At 43.5% G+C, this 8,458-nt stretch overlaps 1 long non-coding RNA gene and 1 pseudogene across 1 annotated transcript; both read left to right on the forward strand.

Annotated features, from left to right (window-relative positions):
- The first annotated feature begins 248 nt into the window (after window positions 1-248).
- On the forward strand, window positions 249-2,408 carry LOC123651873. Its single transcript, XR_006740840.1, has 5 exons — window positions 249-382; window positions 416-450; window positions 889-1,057; window positions 1,287-1,451; window positions 1,901-2,408. It is a non-coding gene; the product is annotated as an uncharacterized LOC123651873 (long non-coding RNA).
- A 3,737-nt stretch (window positions 2,409-6,145) lies between these two features.
- LOC118713778 lies at window positions 6,146-7,710 on the forward strand (annotated as a pseudogene).
- Window positions 7,711-8,458: the final 748 nt, after the last annotated feature.

Here is an 8,458-nt window from a genome sequence, read left to right on the forward strand (position 1 = left end):
ACTGGGCCCCTCGTTTTGTAATATTAAATCTCTTTCCTTGCACATGGGCTTTGTTCTCTTTCAGGGTACATAGGCCACTCACAAGAATGGTCTTGTTTTCTACTAACCTGGCCTGCCTGTCAGAATATGATTCTATTTTCCTTCTTAGTCTTCTGTTCGAATGGATGGTCCAGTCTTCAGCCAAAGCATCATCAAACGTGGGGGCTGGATTGAAATTTTTGAAGTCTTCTAAGCCCTGTTGACCAGAAACATTAGAACCTGAGGCAATTATCAGTCCCCCATCAGAGACCCACTGAAGCAGAGTCTGCATTTAACAAGATCCCAAGACCATGTGTATGCTTTTAAGGCTGAGAAGCACTGATATTTCTGGAGAGTCCCACATGTTAATGGACATCATTAAACTAGCAAAACCTAGTGTTTCCTGGACTACTTCCCAGAGGTCCTCAGTGAGTATGTTTGTGTGGGGCCCAGGCTGCCAAATAGTGGAGAAATTCATGGGCTGGTGGTCCATTGACATCTAAAGAATGATGTTCAAACCTACTACCCCGAGCATGCTATCTGCTTACATACCTCAAGTGACAGGGAGCTCACCACCATGCAGATAGCTAAATACGTTATGAGGGAGCGGTCACTGATGTAATTGGAGTAAGCCTGACCCTCACCAACCAGAAGGTACAAAGAGGGTGACTTTAGAGTTCCATGCCTCCATGTATACCTGGAGAATGTCAGCCATGCCTCCTCTTAAGTCTCTATGGATTTTCCTGGATGTGCCTTGTATGACCTGCAGATAAATAAATATGCAGGTATTGCTCTATTCTCTGCTTTTCAAGAACACTTCCTTCAGCAGTTGTTTATTCCCACAATGCTTTTTTCCTCTTCCTCTTTCAGCAAATTGCCCAGAAGATTCCCGTGGGAGGAGTATCTCTGAGGCATCACCTGGATTTTGCAATCAGCGGGACCCTGAATCCCTGCTTGGCTCAGTTTGGTTGTAGCTGGGTCTCTTCAGAAGTCCGAACTCTTTTGGAAAATGTCAGAAACTGACTTCAAACTGGTTCAAGTAAAAAATATTTCTGGGGTTTTCTTATTGGAATACACATTCCCCGGAAGGAAAATGTTTATGCTTTTAAAAAGTCTCATAGCATAATAGTTTGGGAAATACAATTAAACAGCTTTCTGTAACCTGCAGTTTTTCTTAAAACCTTGACTATGTAATATGCTTGTCACTCTCAGGAAATTGAGGGTATGTTTGAGGCAGATAAATCATCCCTCAAATTATTTGCCCACAGAAACCATTGTTGGAAAAGTACCTGCCATGACTTGGGGAAGGCGGAATTCACTTTGAGAAACACTTATTTAACTGCTGGGAAGAGCACACATTTGATGCAGATAGATCAACCTAGTGATTCGCGCAGCTGGGCACCTTTACATCCAGGCCCTGGGAGGCCAAGCTGGTGAGCCTCTGGGTCAAGCAGGCTCCTTCCCATTGGGGGATGGCTCTGATTCTGAGTATTGATCTGGAACCGTTTTTCAAATGTAGACAAGCACAGAGGTTTCATTTTTTGGCCAAAAAATAGTTGTTTCTCTAATTTAGATGGGGGAATTACTACTTAATGTAACATTTCAAAAAATGAAGAATACAAGTGTATAGAATCAAAAATATTTTTCATTTTTATCTTTATCTTTTGGCTAAATAAATGGATTTTATTATAGCAAAGAGGAAGGAGGTTTAAAATCAAACTTAGCAGAATTCCAAATACATTAAAGATAACTGTTGATTTAAGGCCAATGCACAGAGTGAGGGGGCCAGTGGATGGAAAGTACCAAATGAAACTCTTTTCTATCTGATTTATTCTTTCCATTAATCCCAACATTTTGGGTGTCTTTGTATCTGCCCTCCCAGGTCCATGAGCAGATTCATTCCTGCTACACACAGACTGGGGCCTAATGCAGTTCCATGTAGCTGCCCTAGCTCACTGCTCCTCAGGGGCCAGCCTGGATGGTCACCTGCACTGCCTGATGCACTGGGAGTCCACCATCAGCCACCAGGGGATGAGAAGATTATCTCAGGGATTGGGATTCCCTCCATCAGGCTGTGGTAGGAATGGTGAGGACTAGACATCAGGGGCATTGTATATTGTCTCCCCTATAGATTTTGGGTGGAAAATGACTTTGGAATGTGAAAGATCTGCAATTGAACTCCAGCACCACCATTTCTTAGCTCTGTGGCTACAGGCAAGCACTCATACTTATGGGCCTCAGTGTCCTCATCTATCAAAAGGGAATAATTGTATAGAGGAGAGATTTGTGTGCAGCTTAAACAAGAGAGTATGTATAAAGCAGCTAGCACAGTGTTAGACTTTCATTTACTCAACAAATGCTGATGAAGTGCCTGTCACGTGGCAGGTGCTGTCAGGAGTGTCTTGGAAGGCCAGGAATACTTCAGTGACCCACTCAGACATCTCTGTTCTCACAGAGCATTCAATTTAGGGGCCCAAAGCAGGAGTTAGTTCTCTTCACTAGTGATGTGTCAGACATCAATTGCCACACCAATGCTGCTTAACAAACCACTCCCAAAGGTCAATGCCTTCCAACGTCATACTTTTCCTTCTACTCCTGAGTGTCTGGGTCAGAGGGCCATGCTGCTCTGAAGGTCAGCTAAAACATCTGCGGACCTTCGTGGGGCTCTCTCACATGCCTGTGGTGACTTGGCTCTGCTCCAAGTCTCATCCTCCAGCAGGCTAACCTGCCTGTGTTATCATAGTGCACTCAGATCATAAGAGAGACATACACAGGCTTTTTTAAAGTCTGGGTCTTGAAGTCATGGCTGATATCCCATTGGCCAAGGCAGGTCACATGACCAAGCTTAGCATCAGAGTAAGCAGGAACTGGAAGTTACAGGGCAAAAGGCACATATGCAGAGAAGAGAATAAACAATCAGGCCATTCATACAATCAGTTACCCTGAGTCTAACTAAGATGTCAGCCTGAGTCTCAAGTACAGAGCAGTTAAAGATGGGGGTTCTGGCTATCGGGATGGGAGTTGGAGGCCCAGAAGCTGGGATGGCCTCTGAAGAGACTCCAGGAGGCAGAAAGTGAGACCCCTGCCCCTTTCATTTTACAGAGAGGAACCAGAGACCTTGGGAAGGACTCGCTGATTTCAGGAACAGAGATAAACCTCGGCTTCCTGACTCCCAGCCCAGCAGCCCACCTGAGCTCAGTGCAGGGCCTGAGCCTGAATGATGCAGCCTAACAGGCCCCCTCCTGCCTCTGTGTCTCTCAGTCCTCCCAGAGCTGCCCTCTGGCCTCCAGGACATCCTCCTGCAGAGCCACTGCAGCAGCAGCAGCACACAGGTGAGCTGCCCCAGGCCCTTGCCCCTCCCTGCCACCTGGAGTAACAGTGAACTTGGATATCCCTCAGCTACAGGTCACTTACGGTTCAGCTTTTATAACAGCATAAAAATTGAGATTTTAGTTACACAAGTATCATATGAATAAACTTTCCCTGTAAGAAAATATTAAAATTTTACAGAGAATATTAAGCTCTGCTTTGACTGTCCTTAATCCCCACTTGCCTCCCTAGATGTAGCCCTGCCATCATCAGTTTGCCGTGTATCCGTCCAGACCCTTCTTTAAGTCTTACATGCACAGTTGTATGTATGTAGATAGAATGCAGAAAATACATTGCTAGTTTAGTCAATCTTATTCCTACATAAATATGTATTGTTCAACCACTTTCTATTTCATTCAGTTAAAAGAGAGGCATCATTTTTAGTATTTTTAAAAAGCAAAGTGCAAAACGTGTGCATATCATGTCACTTTTTGTGTAAAAAGGGGAAATATTTATATGTACATGTATTTGCCTCTGTGTTAAGAACAATGAAGGATAAACCAGAAGCTAATTAAATGGTTACTAAAGAGGTGCAGGCAGGGAAAGAAGCTTCACTTTGTTTCCCTGAATGTTCTTTGTTTGCTAGTTTTGACTTTGGAGTTAGGTAATTTTTTTACATACTATAAAATAATTTAATAAAAAAGAAATTAAAGGCTGGCCAGCTTGGCTCAGTAATTCAGCATTGACCTATGAATCAAAAACTCAGCATTCAGTTCCAGGTTTGGGCACATGTCTGCCTTGCAGGTTTGATACCCAGTATGGAACATGCAGGAGGAGGCTGAACAAGGGTTCTCTCTCATCAGTGATGTTTCTATTTACTCTCCCTCTCCCTTCCTCTCTAAAATCAATAAAAATATATTTTAAAAGACATTAAAAATCGGAAACATTTGACAGTAACAATAAGTGAAGTTGGTGACATAATAATACAAAGTAAAAAATATTTCACTGACATAGACTTATACTGTCTGTCCTTGATGGGTAATGGCCTAAGCATACGAAGAACAATAAATAAATCTTTTGATATATAATCTGGAGACTTTTCCTTAGTATTTGTTGTGTAGTTAATCCTTGAACAACATGGGTTTGAACTACACAGGTCCACTTACACGTGAATTTTTTTCAATAAATATGTACAATGCTATATAAATGTGTGTGTGTGTGTGTGTTTTCTGGTTTTCTCACTCTTTCCTCTAGTTTACTTTATTGTAAGAAAGTGGTGTATAATGTACAAATGATCTAATCATCTCTTTATGTTACTAGTAAGGCTTCCAGTCAAAAGTAGGCTATTCATAGCTAAGTTTTGGGGAGAACCAAAGTTATACTTGGATTCTTCACTGCTCCCCATCATTGTTCAAGCATCAGCTGTACATCTAACTAGTTTTGAAAATAAGTCCATAATAGTCAGCCACTTGGAAATAAAATACTTTGCTTGGCCTGTTCCCTATGTTGTTAACTAATATTTAATTTTTTAAAAAAGTATGTGCACATAATTTTAGATGATGAAAGGTATTGTTTTCCCACTTAAATTTCTTAGTTCTCCCTCCACAGAGTCAACTGCATTCCTTCCTTATTTATATATTTCTGGATTGCCCTATGCATTTTTATGCGCATCGGTCAATAACAAATGGGATGTGTTTCCAGTCGCAGTTATTACTCTTATAAGTCTATGCACCTCAGAGGATTGTTTTAGCAAAAAATTTTTTTTAAAAAAATATTCATTATAGAAAGTGAAAGAGGGTTTCTAAGAAAACGACAACAAAAACCAATCACACATTGACTGGTCCAGGTAGAGGGTATTCTTTCAGTGAGGCAGGAGAGGGCCAGGAGGAGGAGGGAGAATCTGTAAAGTCTGAATCCGCTGTAAGGACTTGGGGTGTAATTGTTCTTTTCTCCCACCCCCTGCAGCAGGCAGTGGAGCTATTGGAGGTGGACACAGTGAACCTGCATGTGCAGAGGGGCAGCCACAAGTGCTGGTACCTCTTGCCCACCAGCATGGAGGCGCTGAGCAGCATCATGTACAGGTGGCTTTCATAGGGGGAGGGATGGGTCTGAAAGGCATCAAAGGTAGGGTGTAGGCTCAGGGAGCCCAACTTGAACTGCAGCCTCTGCAGCTGGCACAATGCCCACCTGAGAACGTATTCCAGGTCACATTGATCATAAAATAACCAGCATAGTAATGTTCATAATAGAGGACGCTTGCTAAGCACTTACAGTATTCCAGTCACCTTCCTGGGTCCTTCACTAAATAACACCATCTCACTTGACCCTCACAACAGGCCAGGAGGTTGTAATATCTCTTTTCTGGTGGAAATGGAAAGGCAGAGGGGAACCTCACTGCTGAAAGTCCCCAGCTGAGCATGGCTGGGTGGGAACTCATCCCCACAACTCTCAGACTCTAGAATCTGTGCTTTATTTCATGAATACAAGATATGGGGCTTCTTATTACTTTTCATTAAAATGTATTATTATTTCTTAAACCAGGAAAGTAAACCAGGCTTATTAAAAACCTAAATCCAACAGAGAAATCAGAAGCTCATAGGCATGAGGAGAAGAGCATGGTATGTTTTTCTGGATGTTGGTCATGCGGGGCCACCTGGTCACAGGCAGGAAGCTGGTGAGGACGGTGTTGAGGATGGTGGTCACAGGCCTCAGCCCAGGTGACACTGTCCCCTGCGGTACACAGAGGCGGCTCCACGGGCTTTCTGGGAAAATGGGGGTTGGGGCACCTGGGCTCATAGGGAAAAGCAGCAGGCCCACAATGGCGGTGGTGGCTGGAGACAGGAAGGAGGAAAGTCAGTGTTTTGGTCAGGGGGCTCTGGGCTAACCTTCCATCCCAGGACTCACTGATTCCTCCAACTCCAGTCCACTCACACATCCATACTTCCATTAATTCGCTTACTTATCGGTTCATCTATCATTTAAATAATTTTTATTAAAGTATAATTGACATTCAATATTATGTTCAGTTGTACAGCATAGTGGTCTGACATTTATAAACCTTACAATGGGATCATCACAGTAAGTCTAGGAACCATCTATCACTATGCAAAGTTAACAGCATACCCTGCTGGAGGGGCCTGGAAGCCTGCTGCTGCCCTGAGACCCCACATGGTGACTCTGGACATTAAGGATTACTCTCTTTCTTCCAGCTGTCAAGAGATTCTCAAGGCTGTAAGAGTTGCTGTGCTCCCCTGCCAGGACCTCCAAACAAGCTCTCTGAAGCCCATTTGCTCTGCCCATTCCCAGCACAAAATGCTATTTCTTTGTACTTTTAGGTTGAACTTGCCTTTTGTTTTACTTGGATTTCTATAGGCTGAACACACTGGAATCCACTCAGTGTGGGACTAGGGGTTTTGCTAACGTTGTCTTAAGTCGTTGTCTACTTTTGCTGTGGAAAAAGTTTTGGATGACTAGAAGAAATGAAAATGGGAGTATCCACATATGATGCACTTATACTTGAAAAGACACTGGAAAATGTGCTACAGGTTCAAAAGTACCTAGCAAGTCAGTCTGGGCATTTCAAACTGGGAAAGGAAAGAAAGAAGCTCCTCATGATGGTACTACTAGAGTGGTCTTCTAAGAATCTGGTTTTGATAGCATATGTTATGTTGTAAGGAAGAGTACATGGAACTTAAAATCAATGACCACCTCGCTTGTGTGTACATCATCCCTGGAATTCCAAAAGATGCAAATTTTGTCCAGAAACCCGGAAGAGAGATTCAGAACACTGTGTGGATCTCCATAGAGACATTGTCAAGTCATAGAAATGAAACTATCCCAAAACCCAAACAAACATGTTGAAATGTGAGAAAAACAAACTTGTTATTGCTGTTCCCTTTGTCAGACCTTAAAGGAGCTGGCTTTCTGGAAGATTTGGTGATTCCTCAAACTGACAGTGGATTTGCTCCAGCTCGTAGAAAACCAGCGAAGCCCACAGTGGAAAAATGGGAGGCCAAATTTCAGCACAGTGGGCAGGGATTTCCAGAAGGTTCTGGGGACCAGTGGTAAAGCACAGGCAGCCACTGCAGCAAAAGCCACATAAGAATGATTCTGAAATGTCTAGTCTTTTAAAAGCGAAGAATCAAAGTATGAGGGGAAATGGCAGAAAACAGTATCAAGACTCACCTACTCAAAAGAAGAAAACAATGGGTCCCACAGCCGGCCAGCTGAGCAGCAGAAACCCATGGTGAAATATGAAAAACAAAACAAACTTCATCCAGGAATCAGGATAGTTTACTGTGGACCTCTTCAGTGAAGAAGGACTTTTATCTTTGACAAAAACCACGGGGCCATTATCCCTGTTAATAAAGACAACGAAAGCTTCAATGTATCTTGTGCGCAGTCCATCTTCTCATTTTCCCAGTTGCCTAAACATGTCTTTTGGGGTTGGTTTGTTCACATCAGCAAGCAAAGGGTCCCCACATCTATCATTCTTTTTACAATCCAGTCTGACCTAAGGGTATTGTCTGCCCTGGTTGTGGGATGTGGCAATGACCTGGGTGAGGGGCATTTAGGACCACTCTCAAGGTAACATCCCTCCTATGTTCTCTTTATCATGCACCCAAGAGGCAGCTTCATGGTCCCCCCATCCCCAAATCACAGGCAGCCCTTCAGGGCACTCAGTGGGGCCAAGTTTCTTCTTTGAGCCTGAGTTTCTTCTTTGAGAGACTCACAGTCACCTGTCAAGTATGAATCTTATAGTGCTGCCTATTCCAGCTCAAGTTACTTAAGACTTTTACCCACTGCCTTATGGAGTAGAGCCAGGGTGAAAAGGTGAAGAGGTCTGTGGCATGGGGGTGGGGAGATTGGGGCAGTTCCTCAGCCTTAACCCTACCTCGCTGATCTTAGCGTTTAATGAAAATTGCTACTAGAGAGTCTCACGTGTCAAACACAAGGCCCGCGGGCCAAATCCATCCCACCAGGCCTTGCAATGTGGCCCGCACCGCGCTGTCATCACTGCACTCCGCTGCGTTTCCATCACAATGACAGTTTATGACTGTTCAGTAAACCATTCGGCCCACAATTTAGGCTGGATTTTAGATTTTGGCCCCTTCTCTGATTGAGTTCGACA

Source organism: Pipistrellus kuhlii, unplaced genomic scaffold, assembly GCF_014108245.1.
Source record: "Pipistrellus kuhlii isolate mPipKuh1 unplaced genomic scaffold, mPipKuh1.p scaffold_m20_p_9, whole genome shotgun sequence".
NCBI classification, from domain to species: domain Eukaryota; kingdom Metazoa; phylum Chordata; class Mammalia; order Chiroptera; family Vespertilionidae; genus Pipistrellus; species Pipistrellus kuhlii.